This window comes from Pseudophryne corroboree, chromosome 11, assembly GCF_028390025.1.
Source record: "Pseudophryne corroboree isolate aPseCor3 chromosome 11, aPseCor3.hap2, whole genome shotgun sequence".
NCBI lineage: Eukaryota > Metazoa > Chordata > Amphibia > Anura > Myobatrachidae > Pseudophryne > Pseudophryne corroboree.
In genome coordinates, this window is record NC_086454.1 from 184,692,399 (window position 1) to 184,712,183 (window position 19,785).

A 19,785-nucleotide genomic window follows, 5' to 3' on the forward strand; every position below is an offset into this window, starting at 1 on the left:
GAAGGAGTGTGTTTGTGACCATCAGTTCTCTGGTTTATCGGAAATACACCAAATGGTCATTTAAAAACACTACCCAGTAAAACAGGATGAGCAACCAATTTTTTGCAATTGACTTTAATAATTGTATAGTGGCTACATAGATAAAGACAGTTGTAACATGGTTGACCAAACTTGCATTACCCAACATTTAAAATAAAACTTTAGTAAAGAGCACTGTGTGCAATGTTGAATAAACCTGCATATTCCCATTTTAAATAAAGAATTTTTGAAGCTTTTCAAGTGAATATTTATAATTTGAAAAACTATATACACAAAAATCATTATTTCTAACATTTTGACCAATTATCATCTGCAAGTGTCACACTTATCAAAATCACTTTTCAGTGATTTTTCTTGCCATGTTACCATAAAGTGCCTGTATTACAAATACTACATATAAATAAATGCCCTTTCACAACATAACTTAAGCATAATACTCGAAAAAAACTTTAGTAATAATCAATATACTATCTATCCAGAAGTCAAATCTATCAGCATTTTTGCTAAACTTGCACATAGTAATTATGGAAATATTTATTTACATTTAAAGTAAATAATCTGGAAGTGAATATTAGCTACATCAAAACATGATTGCAGTTTATCATGCATTAATCATGCAATACCAAACCTTGGCAGCATTATCAAGTTGCTAGTGAAGTCATGTGAACAGTGAAGTCCTGGAAAGAATAGCTGTGCTTTGGTGAACTGGTGATGGAAATGTTGGTTTAAGTGATTTATTTAACTGTACTCAGTTAAGATGATTTATGGAAAAAGGTAGTTAGATATGATACTACAATTTATTTGTTTACTATAAATGAAATATATGATACATTGCTACCAATTTCTTATAAAACAAGAAGATTATTTGAATCTGCTCCAGATTTTTAATCAGTTGTTTGCTGTAATAAGTTATTTTATAATTAAAAGCTAATAGATATTAAAAATAACATTTATTTCCATATTTAGAGAAGAAATTGAATTTTGTAAGTGAACAAATGACATGTTTCACATTGAGCAGTAGCAGGTCAGATGTTATAAGAATGATAGTGAAGAAAATTTTCATAAATCATAAATTAGTGCAAAAATATGGTTCCACTGGGGATTGAACCCAGGACCTTCTGCGTGTAAAGCAGATGTGATAACCACTACACTATGAAACCAATATGCAATACAATAACAAACTGTTCAATTTTTTGGTTGTCCTGACAGTCGTAGTGATTTTTGGTAAACTGTTCCGGATTATCGGTGAAACGTCAAAGTGATTGTTCTTTCATTATATATAATTTTAAAAAATCAGAGCACCATATTTTTGGCAAATTGACCCAATACTTAATAGTGGTACACCTAGCTAAAGAAAGTTATAGCCTGGTTGACCAACCTTGCATAATTAAACATTTAATATTAATCTTTATTAAAAAGCAATGACTGCAATGATAAATAAATGTGTATATCCATTTTAAAGTAAGCATTTTGCAAAGTTTTTTAAGTGATTATTTTTAATTTGAAGAAAACAAATATACAAAATTCTTTATTTCTAACATCTTGACCAATTATTATCTACTGTAAGTACTCTTATCAAGATCACAGTTTACTGGATTTTTTAAATAAATATGGATTCACTTGGGATTGAACTCAGGACTTTCTCTGTGTAAAGCAGATATGCTAACCACAATGCTATGAAACTAAAACATTAACTGGTCTCACACTAGAAGATATTTATGGTCATCTTGACAATCAAATGCCCCAAAACCTGAGGTACACACTAAGTGATTTTGTTTAAAAATCCAATTATATGTCGCACAACACTGAATTTTCATATGTCCGCAATTAAGCAGCATGACTTAGTCATGAAAAAATGCAGAAAATATGGTCAGTTTATCGAGAACCTCCAAGTACCACATAGTGCACTAATATAGTAGGCTGAGATTTTTTTTATCTTGGCTGACCGATTCAATAACCGAAGGAGTGTGTTTGTGACCATCAGTTCTCTGGTTTATCGGAAATACACCAAATGGTCATTTAAAAACACTACCCAGTAAAACAGGATGAGCAACCAATTTTTTGCAATTGACTTTAATAATTGTATAGTGGGTACATAGATAAAGACAGTTGTAACATGGTTGACCAAACTTGCATTACCCAACATTTAAAATAAAAATTTAGCAAAGAGCAATGTGTGCAATGTTGAATAAACCTGCATATTCCCATTTTAAATAAAGAATTTTTGAAGCTTTTCAAGTGAATATTTATAATTTGAAAAACTATATACACAAAAATCATTATTTCTAACATTTTGACCAATTATCATCTGCAGGTGTCACACTTATCAAAATCACTTTTCAGTGATTTTTCTTGCCATGTTACCATAAAGTGCCTGTATTACAAATACTACATATAAATAAATGCCCTTTCACAACATAACTTAAGCATAATACTCGAAAAAGACTTTAGTAATAATCAATATACTATCTATCCAGAAGTCAAATCTATCAGCATTTTTGCTAAACTTGCACATAGTAATTATGGAAATATTTATTTACATTTAAAGTAAATAATCAGGAAGTGAATATTAGCTACATCAAAACATGATTGCAGTTTATCATGCATTAATCATGCAATACCAAACCTTGGCAGCATTATCAAGTTGCTAGTGAAGTCATGTGAACAGTGAAGTCCTGGAAAGAATAGCTGTGCTTTGGTGAACTGGTGATGGAAATGTTGGTTTAAGTGATTTATTTAACTGTACTCAGTTAAGATGATTTATGGAAAAAGGTAGTTAGATATGATACTACAATTTATTTGTTTACTATAAATGAAATATATGATACATTGCTACCAATTTCTTATAAAACAAGAAGATTATTTGAATCTGCTCCAGATTTTTAATCAGTTGTTTGCTGTAATAAGTTATTTTATAATTAAAAGCTAATAGATATTAAAAATAACATTTATTTCCATATTTAGAGAAGAAATTGAATTTTGTAAGTGAACAAATGACGTTTCACATTGAGCAGTAGCAGGTCAGATGTTATAAGAATGATAGTGAAGAAAATTTTCATAAATCATAAATTAGTGCAAAAATATGGTTCCACTGGGGATTGAACCCAGGACCTTCTGCGTGTAAAGCAGATGTGATAACCACTACACTATGAAACCAATATGCAATACAATAACAAACTGTTCAATTTTTTGGTTGTCCTGACAGTCGTAGTGATTTTTGGTAAACTGTTCCGGATTATCGGTGAAACGTCAAAGTGATTGTTCTTTCATTATATATAATGTTAAAAAATCAGAGCACCATATTTTTGGCAAATTGACCCAATACTTAATAGTGGTACACCTAGCTAAAGAAAGTTATAGCCTGGTTGACCAACCTTGCATAATTAAACATTTAATATTAATCTTTATTAAAAAGCAATGACTGCAATGATAAATAAATGTGTATATCCATTTTAAAGTAAGCATTTTGCAAAGTTTTTTAAGTGATTATTTTTAATTTGAAGAAAACAAATATACAAAATTCTTTATTTCTAACATCTTGACCAATTATTATCTACTGTAAGTACTCTTATCAAGATCACAGTTTACTGGATTTTTTAATAAACATGGGTTCACTTGGGATTGAACTCAGGACTTTCTCCGTGTAAAGCAGATATGCTAACCACTATGCTATGAAACCACAACATAAAATGTTCTCACACTAGAAGATATTTATGGTCATCTTGACAATCAAATGCCCCAAAATCTAAAGTACACACTAAGTGATTTTGTTTAAAAATCCAATTATATGTCGCACAACACTACATTTTCATATGTCTGCAATTAAGCAGCATGACTTAGTCATGAAAAAATGCAGAAAATATGGTCAGTTTATCGAGAACCTCCAAGTACCACATAGTGCACTAATATAGTAGGCTGAGATTTTTTTTATCTTGGCTGACCGATTCAATAACCGAAGGAGTGTGTTTGTGACCATCAGTTCTCTGGTTTATCGGAAATACACCAAATGGTCATTTAAAAACACGACCCAGTAAAACAGGATGAGCAACCAATTTTTTGCAATTGACTTTAATAATTGTATAGTGGGTACATAGATAAAGACAGTTGTAACATGGTTGACCAAACTTGCATTACCCAACATTTAAAATAAAAATTTAGCAAAGAGCAATGTGTGCAATGTTGAATAAACCTGCATATTCCCATTTTAAATAAAGAATTTTTGAAGCTTTTCAAGTGAATATTTATAATTTGAAAAACTATATACACAAAAATCATTATTTCTAACATTTTGACCAATTATCATCTGCAAGTGTCACTCTTATCAAAATCACTTTTCAGTGATTTTTCTTGCCATGTTACCATAAAGTGCCTGTATTACAAATACTACATATAAATAAATGCCCTTTCACAACATAACTTAAGCATAATACTCGAAAAAGACTTTAGTAATAATCAATATACTATCTATCCAGAAGTCAAATCTATCAGCATTTTTGCTAAACTTGCACATAGTAATTATGGAAATATTTATTTACATTTAAAGTAAATAATCTGGAAGTGAATATTAGCTACATCAAAACATGATTGCAGTTTATCATGCATTAATCATGCAATACCAAACCTTGGCAGCATTATCAAGTTGCTAGTGAAGTCATGTGAACAGTGAAGTCCTGGAAAGAATAGCTGTGCTTTGGTGAACTGGTGATGGAAATGTTGGTTTAAGTGATTTATTTAACTGTACTCAGTTAAGATGATTTATGGAAAAAGGTAGTTAGATATGATACTACAATTTATTTGTTTACTATAAATGAAATATATGATACATTGCTACCAATTTCTTATAAAACAAGAAGATTATTTGAATCTGCTCCAGATTTTTAATCAGTTGTTTGCTGTAATAAGTTATTTTATAATTAAAAGCTAATAGATATTAAAAATAACATTTATTTCCATATTTAGAGAAGAAATTGAATTTTGTAAGTGAACAAATGACATGTTTCACATTGAGCAGTAGCAGGTCAGATGTTATAAGAATGATAGTGAAGAAAATTTTCATAAATCATAAATTAGTGCAAAAATATGGTTCCACTGGGGATTGAACCCAGGACCTTCTGCGTGTAAAGCAGATGTGATAACCACTACACTATGAAACCAATATGCAATACAATAACAAACTGTTCAATTTTTTGGTTGTCCTGACAGTCGTAGTGATTTTTGGTAAACTGTTCCGGATTATCGGTGAAACGTCAAAGTGATTGTTCTTTCATTATATATAATTTTAAAAAATCAGAGCACCATATTTTTGGCAAATTGACCCAATACTTAATAGTGGTACACCTAGCTAAAGAAAGTTATAGCCTGGTTGACCAACCTTGCATAATTAAACATTTAATATTAATCTTTATTAAAAAGCAATGACTGCAATGATAAATAAATGTGTATATCCATTTTAAAGTAAGCATTTTGCAAAGTTTTTTAAGTGATTATTTTTAATTTGAAGAAAACAAATATACAAAATTCTTTATTTCTAACATCTTGACCAATTATTATCTACTGTAAGTACTCTTATCAAGATCACAGTTTACTGGATTTTTTAATAAATATGGGTTCACTTGGGATTGAACTCAGGACTTTCTCCGTGTAAAGCAGATATGCTAACCACTATGCTATGAAACCACAACATAAAATGTTCTCACACTAGAAGATATTTATGGTCATCTTGACAATCAAATGCCCCAAAATCTAAAGTACACACTAAGTGATTTTGTTTAAAAATCCAATTATATGTCGCACAACACTACATTTTCATATGTCTGCAATTAAGCAGCATGACTTAGTCATGAAAAAATGCAGAAAATATGGTCAGTTTATCGAGAACCTCCAAGTACCACATAGTGCACTAATATAGTAGGCTGAGATTTTTTTTATCTTGGCTGACCGATTCAATAACCGAAGGAGTGTGTTTGTGACCATCAGTTCTCTGGTTTATCGGAAATACACCAAATGGTCATTTAAAAACACGACCCAGTAAAACAGGATGAGCAACCAATTTTTTGCAATTGACTTTAATAATTGTATAGTGGGTACATAGATAAAGACAGTTGTAACATGGTTGACCAAACTTGCATTACCCAACATTTAAAATAAAAATTTAGCAAAGAGCAATGTGTGCAATGTTGAATAAACCTGCATATTCCCATTTTAAATAAAGAATTTTTGAAGCTTTTCAAGTGAATATTTATAATTTGAAAAACTATATACACAAAAATCATTATTTCTAACATTTTGACCAATTATCATCTGCAAGTGTCACTCTTATCAAAATCACTTTTCAGTGATTTTTCTTGCCATGTTACCATAAAGTGCCTGTATTACAAATACTACATATAAATAAATGCCCTTTCACAACATAACTTAAGCATAATACTCGAAAAAGACTTTAGTAATAATCAATATACTATCTATCCAGAAGTCAAATCTATCAGCATTTTTGCTAAACTTGCACATAGTAATTATGGAAATATTTATTTACATTTAAAGTAAATAATCTGGAAGTGAATATTAGCTACATCAAAACATGATTGCAGTTTATCATGCATTAATCATGCAATACCAAACCTTGGCAGCATTATCAAGTTGCTAGTGAAGTCATGTGAACAGTGAAGTCCTGGAAAGAATAGCTGTGCTTTGGTGAACTGGTGATGGAAATGTTGGTTTAAGTGATTTATTTAACTGTACTCAGTTAAGATGATTTATGGAAAAAGGTAGTTAGATATGATACTACAATTTATTTGTTTACTATAAATGAAATATATGATACATTGCTACCAATTTCTTATAAAACAAGAAGATTATTTGAATCTGCTCCAGATTTTTAATCAGTTGTTTGCTGTAATAAGTTATTTTATAATTAAAAGCTAATAGATATTAAAAATAACATTTATTTCCATATTTAGAGAAGAAATTGAATTTTGTAAGTGAACAAATGACATGTTTCACATTGAGCAGTAGCAGGTCAGATGTTATAAGAATGATAGTGAAGAAAATTTTCATAAATCATAAATTAGTGCAAAAATATGGTTCCACTGGGGATTGAACCCAGGACCTTCTGCGTGTAAAGCAGATGTGATAACCACTACACTAGGAAACCAATATGCAATACAATAACAAACTGTTCAATTTTTTGGTTGTCCTGACAGTCGTAGTGATTTTTGGTAAACTGTTCCGGATTATCGGTGAAACGTCAAAGTGATTGTTCTTTCATTATATATAATTTTAAAAAATCAGAGCACCATATTTTTGTCAAATTGACCCAATACTTAATAGTGGTACACCTAGCTAAAGAAAGTTATAGCCTGGTTGACCAACCTTGCATAATTAAACATTTAATATTAATCTTTATTAAAAAGCAATGACTGCAATGATAAATAAATGTGTATATCCATTTTAAAGTAAGCATTTTGCAAAGTTTTTTAAGTGATTATTTTTAATTTGAAGAAAACAAATATACAAAATTCTTTATTTCTAACATCTTGACCAATTATTATCTACTGTAAGTACTCTTATCAAGATCACAGTTTACTGGATTTTTTAAATAAATATGGATTCACTTGGGATTGAACTCAGGACTTTCTCTGTGTAAAGCAGATATGCTAACCACAATGCTATGAAACCAAAACATTAACTGGTCTCACACTAGAAGATATTTATGGTCATCTTGACAATCAAATGCCCCAAAACCTGAGGTACACACTAAGTGATTTTGTTTATAAATCCAATTATATGTCGCACAACACTGAATTTTCATATGTCCGCAATTAAGCAGCATGACTTAGTCATGAAAAAATGCAGAAAATATGGTCAGTTTATCGAGAACCTCCAAGTACCACATAGTGCACTAATATAGTAGGCTGAGATTTTTTTTATCTTGGCTGACCGATTCAATAACCGAAGGAGTGTGTTTGTGACCATCAGTTCTCTGGTTTATCGGAAATACACCAAATGGTCATTTAAAAACACTACCCAGTAAAACAGGATGAGCAACCAATTTTTTGCAATTGACTTTAATAATTGTATAGTGGGTACATAGATAAAGACAGTTGTAACATGGTTGACCAAACTTGCATTACCCAACATTTAAAATAAAAATTTAGCAAAGAGCAATGTGTGCAATGTTGAATAAACCTGCATATTCCCATTTTAAATAAAGAATTTTTGAAGCTTTTCAAGTGAATATTTATAATTTGAAAAACTATATACACAAAAATCATTATTTCTAACATTTTGACCAATTATCATCTGCAGGTGTCACACTTATCAAAATCACTTTTCAGTGATTTTTCTTGACATGTTACCATAAAGTGCCTGTATTACAAATACTACATATAAATAAATGCCCTTTCACAACATAACTTAAGCATAATACTCGAAAAAAACTTTAGTAATAATCAATATACTATCTATCCAGAAGTCAAATCTATCAGCATTTTTGCTAAACTTGCACATAGTAATTATGGAAATATTTATTTACATTTAAAGTAAAAAATCTGGAAGTGAATATTAGCTACATCAAAACATGATTGCAGTTTATCATGCATTAATCATGCAATACCAAACCTTGGCAGCATTATCAAGTTGCTAGTGAAGTCATGTGAACAGTGAAGTCCTGGAAAGAATAGCTGTGCTTTGGTGAACTGGTGATGGAAATGTTGGTTTAAGTGATTTATTTAACTGTACTCAGTTAAGATGATTTATGGAAAAAGGTAGTTAGATATGATACTACAATATATTTGTTTACTATAAATGAAATATATGATACATTGCTACCAATTTCTTATAAAACAAGAAGATTATTTGAATCTGCTCCAGATTTTTAATCAGTTGTTTGCTGTAATAAGTTATTTTATAATTAAAAGCTAATAGATATTAAAAATAACATTTATTTCCATATTTAGAGAAGAAATTGAATTTTGTAAGTGAACAAATGACATGTTTCACATTGAGCAGTAGCAGGTCAGATGTTATAAGAATGATAGTGAAGAAAATTTTCATAAATCATAAATTAGTGCAAAAATATGGTTCCACTGGGGATTGAACCCAGGACCTTCTGCGTGTAAAGCAGATGTGATAACCACTACACTATGAAACCAAGAAAAGAAAATTTTCATAAATCATAAATTAGTGCAAAAATATGGTTCCACTGGGGATTGAACCCAGGACCTTCTGCATGTAAAGCAGATGTGATAACCACTACACTATGAAACCAATATGCAATACAATAACAAACTGTTCAATTTTTTGGTTGTCCTGACAGTCGTAGTGATTTTTGGTAAACTGTTCCGGATTATCGGTGAAACGTCAAAGTGATTGTTCTTTCATTATATATAATTTTAAAAAAACAGAGCACCATATTTTTGGCAAATTGACCCAATACTTAATAGTGGTACACCTAGCTAAAGAAAGTTATTGCCTGGTTGACCAACCTTGCATAATTAAACATTTAATATTAATCTTTATTAAAAAGCAATGACTGCAATGATAAATAAATGTGTATATCCATTTTAAAGTAAGCATTTTGCAAAGTTTTTTAAGTGATTATTTTTAATTTGAAGAAAACAAATATACAAAATTCTTTATTTCTAACATCTTGACCAATTATTATCTACTGTAAGTACTCTTATCAAGATCAAAGTTTACTGGATTTTTTAAATAAATATGGATTCACTTGGGATTGAACTCAGGACTTTCTCTGTGTAAAGCAGATATGCTAACCACAATGCTATGAAACCAAAACATAAACTGTTCTCACACTAGAAGATATTTATGGTCATCTTGACAATCAAATGCCCCAAAATCTGAGGTACACACTAAGTGATTTTGTTTAAAAATCCAATTATATGTCGCACAACACTGAATTTTCATATGTCCGCAATTAAGCAGCATGACTTAGTCATGAAAAAATGCAGAAAATATGGTCAGTTTATCGAGAACCTCCAAGTACCACATAGTGCACTAATATAGTAGGCTGAGATTTTTTTTTATCTTGGCTGACCGATTCAATAACCGAAGGAGTGTGTTTGTGACCATCAGTTCTCTGGTTTATCGGAAATACACCAAATGGTCATTTAAAAACACTACCCAGTAAAACAGGATGAGCAACCAATTTTTTGCAATTGACTTTAATAATTGTATAGTGGCTACATAGATAAAGACAGTTGTAACATGGTTGACCAAACTTGCATTACCCAACATTTAAAATAAAACTTTAGTAAAGAGCACTGTGTGCAATGTTGAATAAACCTGCATATTCCCATTTTAAATAAAGAATTTTTGAAGCTTTTCAAGTGAATATTTATAATTTGAAAAACTATATACACAAAAATCATTATTTCTAACATTTTGACCAATTATCATCTGCAAGTATCACACTTATCAAAATCACTTTTCAGTGATTTTTCTTGCCATGTTACCATAAAGTGCCTGTATTACAAATACTACATATAAATAAATGCCCTTTCACAACATAACTTAAGCATAAAACTCGAAAAAAACTTTAGTAATAATCAATATACTATCTATCCAGAAGTCAAATCTATCAGCATTTTTGCTAAACTTGCACATAGTAATTATGGAAATATTTATTTACATTTAAAGTAAAAAATCTGGAAGTGAATATTAGCTACATCAAAACATGATTGCAGTTTATCATGCATTAATCATGCAATACCAAACCTTGGCAGCATTATCAAGTTGCTAGTGAAGTCATGTGAACAGTGAAGTCCTGGAAAGAATAGCTGTGCTTAGGTGAACTGGTGATGGACATGTTGGTTTAAGTGATTCATTTAACTGTACTCAGTTAAGATGATTTATGGAAAAAGGCAGTTAGATATGATACTACAATTTATTTGTTTACTATAAATGAAAAATATGATACATTGCTACCAATTTCTTATAAAACAAGAAGATTATTTGAATCTGCTCCAGATTTTTAATCAGTTGTTTGCTGTAATAAGTTATTTTATAATTAAAAGCTAATAGATATTAAAAATAACATTTATTTCCATATTTAGAGAAGAAATTGAATTTTGTAAGTGAACAAATGACATGTTTCACATTGAGCAGTAGCAGGTCAGATGTTATAAGAATGATAGTGAAGAAAATTTTCATAAATCATAAATTAGTGCAAAAATATGGTTCCACTGGGGATTGAACCCAGGACCTTCTGCGTGTAAAGCAGATGTGATAACCACTACACTATGAAACCAATATGCAATACAATAACAAACTGTTCAATTTTTTGGTTGTCCTGACAGTCGTAGTGATTTTTGGTAAACTGTTCCGGATTATCGGTGAAACGTCAAAGTGATTGTTCTTTCATTATATATAATTTTAAAAAATCAGAGCACCATATTTTTGGCAAATTGACCCAATACTTAATAGTGGTACACCTAGCTAAAGAAACTTATAGCCTGGTTGACCAACCTTGCATAATTAAACATTTAATATTAATCTTTATTAAAAAGCAATGACTGCAATGATAAATAAATGTGTATATCCATTTTAAAGTAAGCATTTTGCAAAGTTTTTTAAGTGATTATTTTTAATTTGAAGAAAACAAATATACAAAATTCTTTATTTCTAACATCTTGACCAATTATTATCTACTGTAAGTACTCTTATCAAGATCACAGTTTACTGGATTTTTTAAATAAATATGGATTCACTTGGGATTGAACTCAGGACTTTCTCTGTGTAAAGCAGATATGCTAACCACAATGCTATGAAACCAAAACATAAACTGTTCTCACACTAGAAGATATTTATGGTCATCTTGACAATCAAATGCCCCAAAATCTGAGGTACACACTAAGTGATTTTGTGTAAAAATCCAATTATATGTCGCACAACACTGAATTTTCATATGTCCGCAATTAAGCAGCATGACTTAGTCATGAAAAAATGCAGAAAATATGGTCAGTTTATCGAGAACCTCCAAGTACCACATAGTGCACTAATATAGTAGGCTGAGATTTTTTTTATCTTGGCTGACCGATTCAATAACCGAAGGAGTGTGTTTGTGACCATCAGTTCTCTGGTTTATCGGAAATACACCAAATGGTCATTTAAAAACACTACCCAGTAAAACAGGATGAGCAACCAATTTTTTGCAATTGACTTTAATAATTGTATAGTGGGTACATAGATAAAGACAGTTGAAACATGGTTGACCAAACTTGCATTACCCAACATTTAAAATAAAAATTTAGCAAAGAGCAATGTGTGCAATGTTGAATAAACCTGCATATTCCCATTTTAAATAAATAATTTTTGAAGCTTTTCAAGTGAATATTTATAATTTGAAAAACTATATACACCAAAATCATTATTTCTAACATTTTGACCAATTATCATCTGCAGGTGTCACACTTATCAAAATCACTTTTCAGTGATTTTTCTTGCCATGTTACCATAAAGTGCCTGTATTACAAATACTACATATAAATAAATGCCCTTTCACAACATAACTTAAGCATAATACTCGAAAAAAACTTTAGTAATAATCAATATACTATCTATCCAGAAGTCAAATCTATCAGCATTTTTGCTAAACTTGCACATAGTAATTATGGAAATATTTATTTACATTTAAAGTAAAAAATCTGGAACTGAATATTAGCTACATCAAAACATGATTGCAGTTTATCATGCATTAATCATGCAATACCAAACCTTGGCAGCATTATCAAGTTGCTAGTGAAGTCATGTGAACAGTGAAGTCCTGGAAAGAATAGCTGTGCTTAGGTGAACTGGTGATGGACATGTTGGTTTAAGTGATTCATTTAACTGTACTCAGTTAAGATGATTTATGGAAAAAGGTAGTTAGATATGATACTACAATTTATTTGTTTACTATAAATGAAAAATATGATACATTGCTACCAATTTCTTATAAAACAAGAAGATTATTTGAATCTGCTCCAGATTTTTAATCAGTTGTTTGCTGTAATAAGTTATTTTATAATTAAAAGCTAATAGATATTAAAAATAACATTTATTTCCATATTTAGAGAAGAAATTTAATTTTGTAAGTGAACAAATGACATGTTTCACATTGAGCAGTAGCAGGTCAGATGTTATAAGAATGATAGTGAAGAAAATTTTCATAAATCATAAATTAGTGCAAAAATATGGTTCCACTGGGGATTGAACCCAGGACCTTCTGCGTGTAAAGCAGATGTGATAACCACTACACTATGAAACCAATATGCAATACAATAACAAACTGTTCAATTTTTTGGTTGTCCTGACAGTCGTAGTGATTTTTGGTAAACTGTTCCGGATTATCGGTGAAACGTCAAAGTGATTGTTCTTTCATTATATATAATTTTAAAAAAACAGAGCACCATATTTTTGGCAAATTGACCCAATACTTAATAGTGGTACACCTAGCTAAAGAAAGTTATTGCCTGGTTGACCAACCTTGCATAATTAAACATTTAATATTAATCTTTATTAAAAAGCAATGACTGCAATGATAAATAAATGTGTATATCCATTTTAAAGTAAGCATTTTGCAAAGTTTTTTAAGTGATTATTTTTAATTTGAAGAAAACAAATATACAAAATTCTTTATTTCTAACATCTTGACCAATTATTATCTACTGTAAGTACTCTTATCAAGATTAAAGTTTACTGGATTTTTTAAATAAATATGGATTCACTTGGGATTGAACTCAGGACTTTCTCTGTGTAAAGCAGATATGCTAACCACAATGCTATGAAACCAAAACATAAACTGTTCTCACACTAGAAGATATTTATGGTCATCTTGACAATCAAATGCCCCAAAATCTGAGGTACACACTAAGTGATTTTGTTTAAAAATCCAATTATATGTCGCACAACACTGAATTTTCATATGTCCGCAATTAAGCAGCATGACTTAGTCATGAAAAAATGCAGAAAATATGGTCAGTTTATCGAGTACCACATAGTGCACTAATATAGTAGGCTGAGATTTTTTTTATCTTGGCTGACCGATTCAATAACCGAAGGAGTGTGTTTGTGACCATCAGTTCTCTGGTTTATCGGAAATACACCAAATGGTCATTTAAAAACACTACCCAGTAAAACAGGATGAGCAACCAATTTTTTGCAATTGACTTTAATAATTGTATAGTGGGTACATAGATAAAGACAGTTGTAACATGGTTGACCAAACTTGCATTACCCAACATTTAAAATAAAAATTTAGCAAAGAGCAATGTGTGCAATGTTGAATAAACCTGCATATTCCCATTTTAAATAAAGAATTTTTTAAGCTTTTCAAGTGAATATTTATAATTTGAAAAACTATATACACAAAAATCATTATTTCTAACATTTTGACCAATTATCATCTGCAGGTGTCACACTTATCAAAATCACTTTTCAGTGATTTTTCTTGCCATGTTACCATAAAGTGCCTGTATTACAAATACTACATATAAATAAATGCCCTTTCACAACATAACTTAAGCATAATACTCGAAAAAGACTTTAGTAATAATCAATATACTATCTATCCAGAAGTCAAATCTATCAGCATTTTTGCTAAACTTGCACATAGTAATTATGGAAATATTTATTTACATTTAAAGTAAATAATCTGGAAGTGAATATTAGCTACATCAAAACATGATTGCAGTTTATCATGCATTAATCATGCAATACCAAACCTTGGCAGCATTATCAAGTTGCTAGTGAAGTCATGTGAACAGTGAAGTCCTGGAAAGAATAGCTGTGCTTTGGTGAACTGGTGATGGACATGTTGGTTTAAGTGATTTATGTAACTGTACTCAGTTAAGATGATTTATGGAAAAAGGTAGTTAGATATGATACTACAATTTATTTGTTTACTATAAATGAAAAATATGATACATTGCTACCAATTTCTTATAAAACAAGAAGATTATTTGAATCTGCTCCAGATTTTTAATCAGTTGTTTGCTGTAATAAGTTATTTTATAATTAAAAGCTAATAGATATTAAAAATAACATTTATTTCCATATTTAGAGAAGAAATTTAATTTTGTAAGTGAACAAATGACATGTTTCACATTGAGCAGTAGCAGGTCAGATGTTATAAGAATGATAGTGAAGAAAATTTTCATAAATCATAAATTAGTGCAAAAATATGGTTCCACTGGGGATTGAACCCAGTACCTTCTGCGTGTAAAGCAGAGGTGATAACCACTACACTATGAAACCAATATGCAATACAATAACAAACTGTTCAATTTTTTGGTTGTCCTGACAGTCGTAGTGATTTTTGGTAAACTGTTTCGGATTATCGGTGAAACGTCAAAGTGATTGTTCTTTCATTATATATAATTTAAAAAAAAACAGAGCACCATATTTTTGGCAAATTGACCCAATACTTAATAGTGGTACACCTAGCTAAAGAAAGTTATAGCCTGGTTGACCAACCTTGCATAATTAAACATTTAATATTAATCTTTATTAAAAAGCAATGACTGCAATGATAAATAAATGTGTATATCCATTTTAAAGTAAGCATTTTGCAAAGTTTTTTAAGTGATTATTTTTAATTTGAAGAAAACAAATATACAAAATTCTTTATTTCTAACATCTTGACCAATTATTATCTACTGTAAGTACTCTTATCAAGATCACAGTTTACTGGATTTTTTAATAAATATGGATTCACTTGGGATTGAACTCAGGACTTTCTCTGTGTAAAGCAAATATGCTAACCACAATGCTATGAAACCAAAACATAAACTGTTCTCACACTAGAAGATATTTATGGTCATCTTGACAATCAAATGCCCCAAAATCTGAGGTACACACTATGTGATTTTGTTTAAAAATCCAATTATATGTCGCACAACACTGAATTTTCATATGTCCGCAATTAAGCAGCATGACTTAGTCATGAAAAAATGCAGAAAATACGGTCAGTTTATCGAGAACCTCCAAGTACCACATAGTGCACTAATATAGTAGGCTGAGATTTTTTTTTATCTTGGCTGACCGATTCAATAACCGAAGGAGTGTGTTTGTGACCATCAGTTCTCTGGTTTATCGGAAATACACCAAATGGTCATTTAAAAACACTACCCAGTAAAACAGGATGAGCAACCAATTTTTTGCAATTGACTTTAATAATTGTATAGTGGGTACATAGATAAAGACAGTTGTAACATGGTTGACCAAACTTGCATTACCCAACATTTAAAATAAAAATTTAGCAAAGAGCAATGTGTGCAATGTTGAATAAACCTGCATATTCCCATTTTAAATAAATAATTTTTGAAGCTTTACAAGTGAATATTTATAATTTGAAAAACTATATACACAAAAATCATTATTTCTAACATTTTGACCAATTATCATCTGCAGGTGTCACACTTATCAAAATCACTTTTCAGTGATTTTTCTTGCCATGTTACCATAAAGTGCCTGTATTACAAATACTACATATAAATAAATGCCCTTTCACAACATAACTTAAGCATAATACTCGAAAAAGACTTTAGTAATAATCAATATACTATCTATCCAGAAGTCAAATCTATCAGCATTTTTGCTAAACTTGCGCATAGTAATTAAGGAAATATTTATTTACATTTAAAGTAAATAATCTGGAAGTGAATATTAGCTACATCAAAACATGATTGCAGTTTATCATGCATTAATCATGCAATACCAAACCTTGGCAGCATTATCAAGTTGCTAGTGAAGTCATGTGAACAGTGAAGTCCTGGAAAGAATAGCTGTGCTTTGGTGAACTGGTGATGGAAATGTTGGTTTAAGTGATTTATTTAACTGTACTCAGTTAAGATGATTTATGGAAAAAGGTAGTTAGATATGATACTACAATTTATTTGTTTAGTATAAATGAAATATATGATACATTGCTACCAATTTCTTATAAAACAAGAAGACTATTTGAATCTGCTCCATATTTTTAATCAGTTGTTTGCTGTAATAAGTTATTTTATAATTAAAAGCTAATAGATATTAAAAATAACATTTATTTCCATATTTAGAGAAGAAATTGAATTTTGTAAGTGAACAAATGACATGTTTCACATTGAGCAGTAGCAGGTCAGATGTTATAAGAATGATAGTGAAGAAAATTTTCATAAATCATAAATTAGTGCAAAAATATGGTTCCACTAGGGATTGAACCCAGGACCTTCTGCGTGTAAAGCAGAGGTGATAACCACTACACTATGAAACCAATATGCAATACAATAACAAACTGTTCAATTTTTTGGTTTTCCTGACAGTCATAGTGATTTTTGGTAAGCTGTTCCGGATTATCGGTGAAACGTCAAAGTGATTGTTCTTTCATTATATATAATTTTAAAAAAAAAGAGCACCATATTTTTGGCAAATTGACCCAATACTTAATAGTGGTACACCTAGCTAAAGAAAGTTATAGCCTGATTGACCAACCTTGCATAATTAAACATTTAATATTAATCTTTATTAAACAGCAATGACTGCAATGATAAATAAATGTGTATATCCATTTTAAAGTAAGCATTTTGCAAAGTTTTTTAAGTGATTATTTTTAATTTGAAGAAAACAAATATACAAAATTCTTTATTTCTAACATCTTGACCAATTATTATCTACTGTAAGTACTCTTATCAAGATCACAGTTTACTGGATTTTTTAATAAATATGGGTTCACTTGGGATTGAACTCAGGACTTTCTCCGTGTAAAGCAGATATGCTAACCACTATGTTATGAAACCACAACATAAACTGTTCTCACATTAGAAGATATTTATGGTCATCTTGACAATCAAATGCCCCAAAATCTAAGGTACACACTAAGTGATTTTGTTTAAAAATCCAATTATATGTCGCACAACACTGAATTTTCATATGTCCGCAATTAAGCAGCATGACTTAGTCATGAAAAAATGCAGAAAATATGGTCAGTTTATCGAGAACCTCCAAGTACCACATAGTGCACTAATATAGTAGGCTGAGATTTTTTTTTATCTTGGCTGACCGATTCAATAACCGAAGGAGTGTGTTTGTGACCATCAGTTCTCTGGTTTATCGGAAATACACCAAATGGTCATTTAAAAACACTACCCAGTAAAACAGGATGAGCAACCAATTTTTTGCAATTGACTTTAATAATTGTATAGTGGGTACATAGATAAAGACAGTTGTAACATGGTTGACCAAACTTGCATTACCCAACATTTAAAATAAAAATTTAGCAAAGAGCAATGTGTGCAATGTTGAATAAACCTGCATATTCCCATTTTAAATAAAGAATTTTTGAAGCTTTTCAAGTGAATATTTATAATTTGAAAAACTATATACACAAAAATCATTATTTCTAACATTTTGACCAATTATCATCTGCAGGTGTCACACTTATCAAAATCACTTTTCAGTGATTTTTCTTGCCATGTTACCATAAAGTGCCTGTATTACAAATACTACATATAAATAAATGCCCTTTCACAACATAACTTAAGCATAATACTCGAAAAAGACTTTAGTAATAATCAATATACTATCTATCCAGAAGTCAAATCTATCAGCATTTTTGCTAAACTTGCGCATAGTAATTAAGGAAATATTTATTTACATTTAAAGTAAATAATCTGGAAGTGAATATTAGCTACATCAAAACATGATTGCAGTTTATCATGCATTAATCATGCAATACCAAACCTTGGCAGCATTATCAAGTTGCTAGTGAAGTCATGTGAACAGTGAAGTCCTGGAAAGAATAGCTGTGCTTTGGTGAACTGGTGATGGAAATGTTGGTTTAAGTGATTTATTTAACTGTACTCAGTTAAGATGATTTATGGAAAAAGGTAGTTAGATATGATACTACAATTTATTTGTTTAGTATAAATGAAATATATGATACATTGCTACCAATTTCTTATAAAACAAGAAGACTATTTGAATCTGCTCCATATTTTTAATCAGTTGTTTGCTGTAATAAGTTATTTTATAATTAAAAGCTAATAGATATTAAAAATAACATTTATTTCCATATTTAGAGAAGAAATTGAATTTTGTAAGTGAACAAATGACATGTTTCACATTGAGCAGTAGCAGGTCAGATGTTATAAGAATGATAGTGAAGAAAATTTTCATAAATCATAAATTAGTGCAAAAATATGGTTCCACTAGGGATTGAACCCAGGACCTTCTGCGTGTAAAGCAGAGGTGATAACCACTACACTATGAAACCAATATGCAATACAATAACAAACTGTTCAATTTTTTGGTTTTCCTGACAGTCATAGTGATTTTTGGTAAGCTGTTCCGGATTATCGGTGAAACGTCAAAGTGATTGTTCTTTCATTATATATAATTTTAAAAAAACAGAGCACCATATTTTTGGCAAATTGACCCAATACTTAATAGTGGTACACCTAGCTAAAGAAAGTTATAGCCTGGTTGACCAACCTTGCATAATTAAACATTTAATATTAATCTTTATTAAAAAGCAATGACTGCAATGATAAATAAATGTGTATATCCATTTTAAAGTAAGCATTTTGCAAAGTTTTTTAAGTGATTATTTTTAATTTGAAGAAAACAAATATACAAAATTCTTTATTTCTAACATCTTGACCAATTATTATCTACTGTAAGTACTCTTATCAAGATCACAGTTTACTGGATTTTTTAATAAATATGGGTTCACTTGGGATTGAACTCAGGACTTTCTCCGTGTTAAAGCAGATA

At 30.1% G+C, this 19,785-nt stretch overlaps 11 non-coding genes across 11 annotated transcripts; all 11 read right to left on the reverse strand.

Annotated features, from left to right (window-relative positions):
- Positions 1 to 1,126: 1,126 nt before the first annotated feature.
- On the reverse strand, positions 1,127 to 1,199 carry TRNAV-UAC (transfer RNA valine (anticodon UAC)). Its single transcript has one exon. It is a non-coding gene; the product is annotated as a tRNA-Val (tRNA).
- Positions 1,200 to 3,122: 1,923 nt separating this feature from the next.
- Positions 3,123 to 3,195, reverse strand: TRNAV-UAC (transfer RNA valine (anticodon UAC)). Its single transcript has one exon. It is a non-coding gene; the product is annotated as a tRNA-Val (tRNA).
- A 1,924-nt stretch (positions 3,196 to 5,119) lies between these two features.
- On the reverse strand, positions 5,120 to 5,192 carry TRNAV-UAC (transfer RNA valine (anticodon UAC)). The gene has a single exon. It is a non-coding gene; the product is annotated as a tRNA-Val (tRNA).
- A 1,924-nt stretch (positions 5,193 to 7,116) lies between these two features.
- TRNAV-UAC (transfer RNA valine (anticodon UAC)) lies at positions 7,117 to 7,189 on the reverse strand. The gene has a single exon. It is a non-coding gene; the product is annotated as a tRNA-Val (tRNA).
- A 1,925-nt stretch (positions 7,190 to 9,114) lies between these two features.
- TRNAV-UAC (transfer RNA valine (anticodon UAC)) lies at positions 9,115 to 9,187 on the reverse strand. Its single transcript has one exon. It is a non-coding gene; the product is annotated as a tRNA-Val (tRNA).
- Positions 9,188 to 9,230: 43 nt separating this feature from the next.
- On the reverse strand, positions 9,231 to 9,303 carry TRNAV-UAC (transfer RNA valine (anticodon UAC)). The gene has a single exon. It is a non-coding gene; the product is annotated as a tRNA-Val (tRNA).
- A 1,926-nt stretch (positions 9,304 to 11,229) lies between these two features.
- TRNAV-UAC (transfer RNA valine (anticodon UAC)) lies at positions 11,230 to 11,302 on the reverse strand. The gene has a single exon. It is a non-coding gene; the product is annotated as a tRNA-Val (tRNA).
- Positions 11,303 to 13,227: 1,925 nt separating this feature from the next.
- Positions 13,228 to 13,300, reverse strand: TRNAV-UAC (transfer RNA valine (anticodon UAC)). Its single transcript has one exon. It is a non-coding gene; the product is annotated as a tRNA-Val (tRNA).
- A 1,915-nt stretch (positions 13,301 to 15,215) lies between these two features.
- TRNAV-UAC (transfer RNA valine (anticodon UAC)) lies at positions 15,216 to 15,288 on the reverse strand. The gene has a single exon. It is a non-coding gene; the product is annotated as a tRNA-Val (tRNA).
- A 1,926-nt stretch (positions 15,289 to 17,214) lies between these two features.
- On the reverse strand, positions 17,215 to 17,287 carry TRNAV-UAC (transfer RNA valine (anticodon UAC)). The gene has a single exon. It is a non-coding gene; the product is annotated as a tRNA-Val (tRNA).
- A 1,925-nt stretch (positions 17,288 to 19,212) lies between these two features.
- TRNAV-UAC (transfer RNA valine (anticodon UAC)) lies at positions 19,213 to 19,285 on the reverse strand. Its single transcript has one exon. It is a non-coding gene; the product is annotated as a tRNA-Val (tRNA).
- Positions 19,286 to 19,785: the final 500 nt, after the last annotated feature.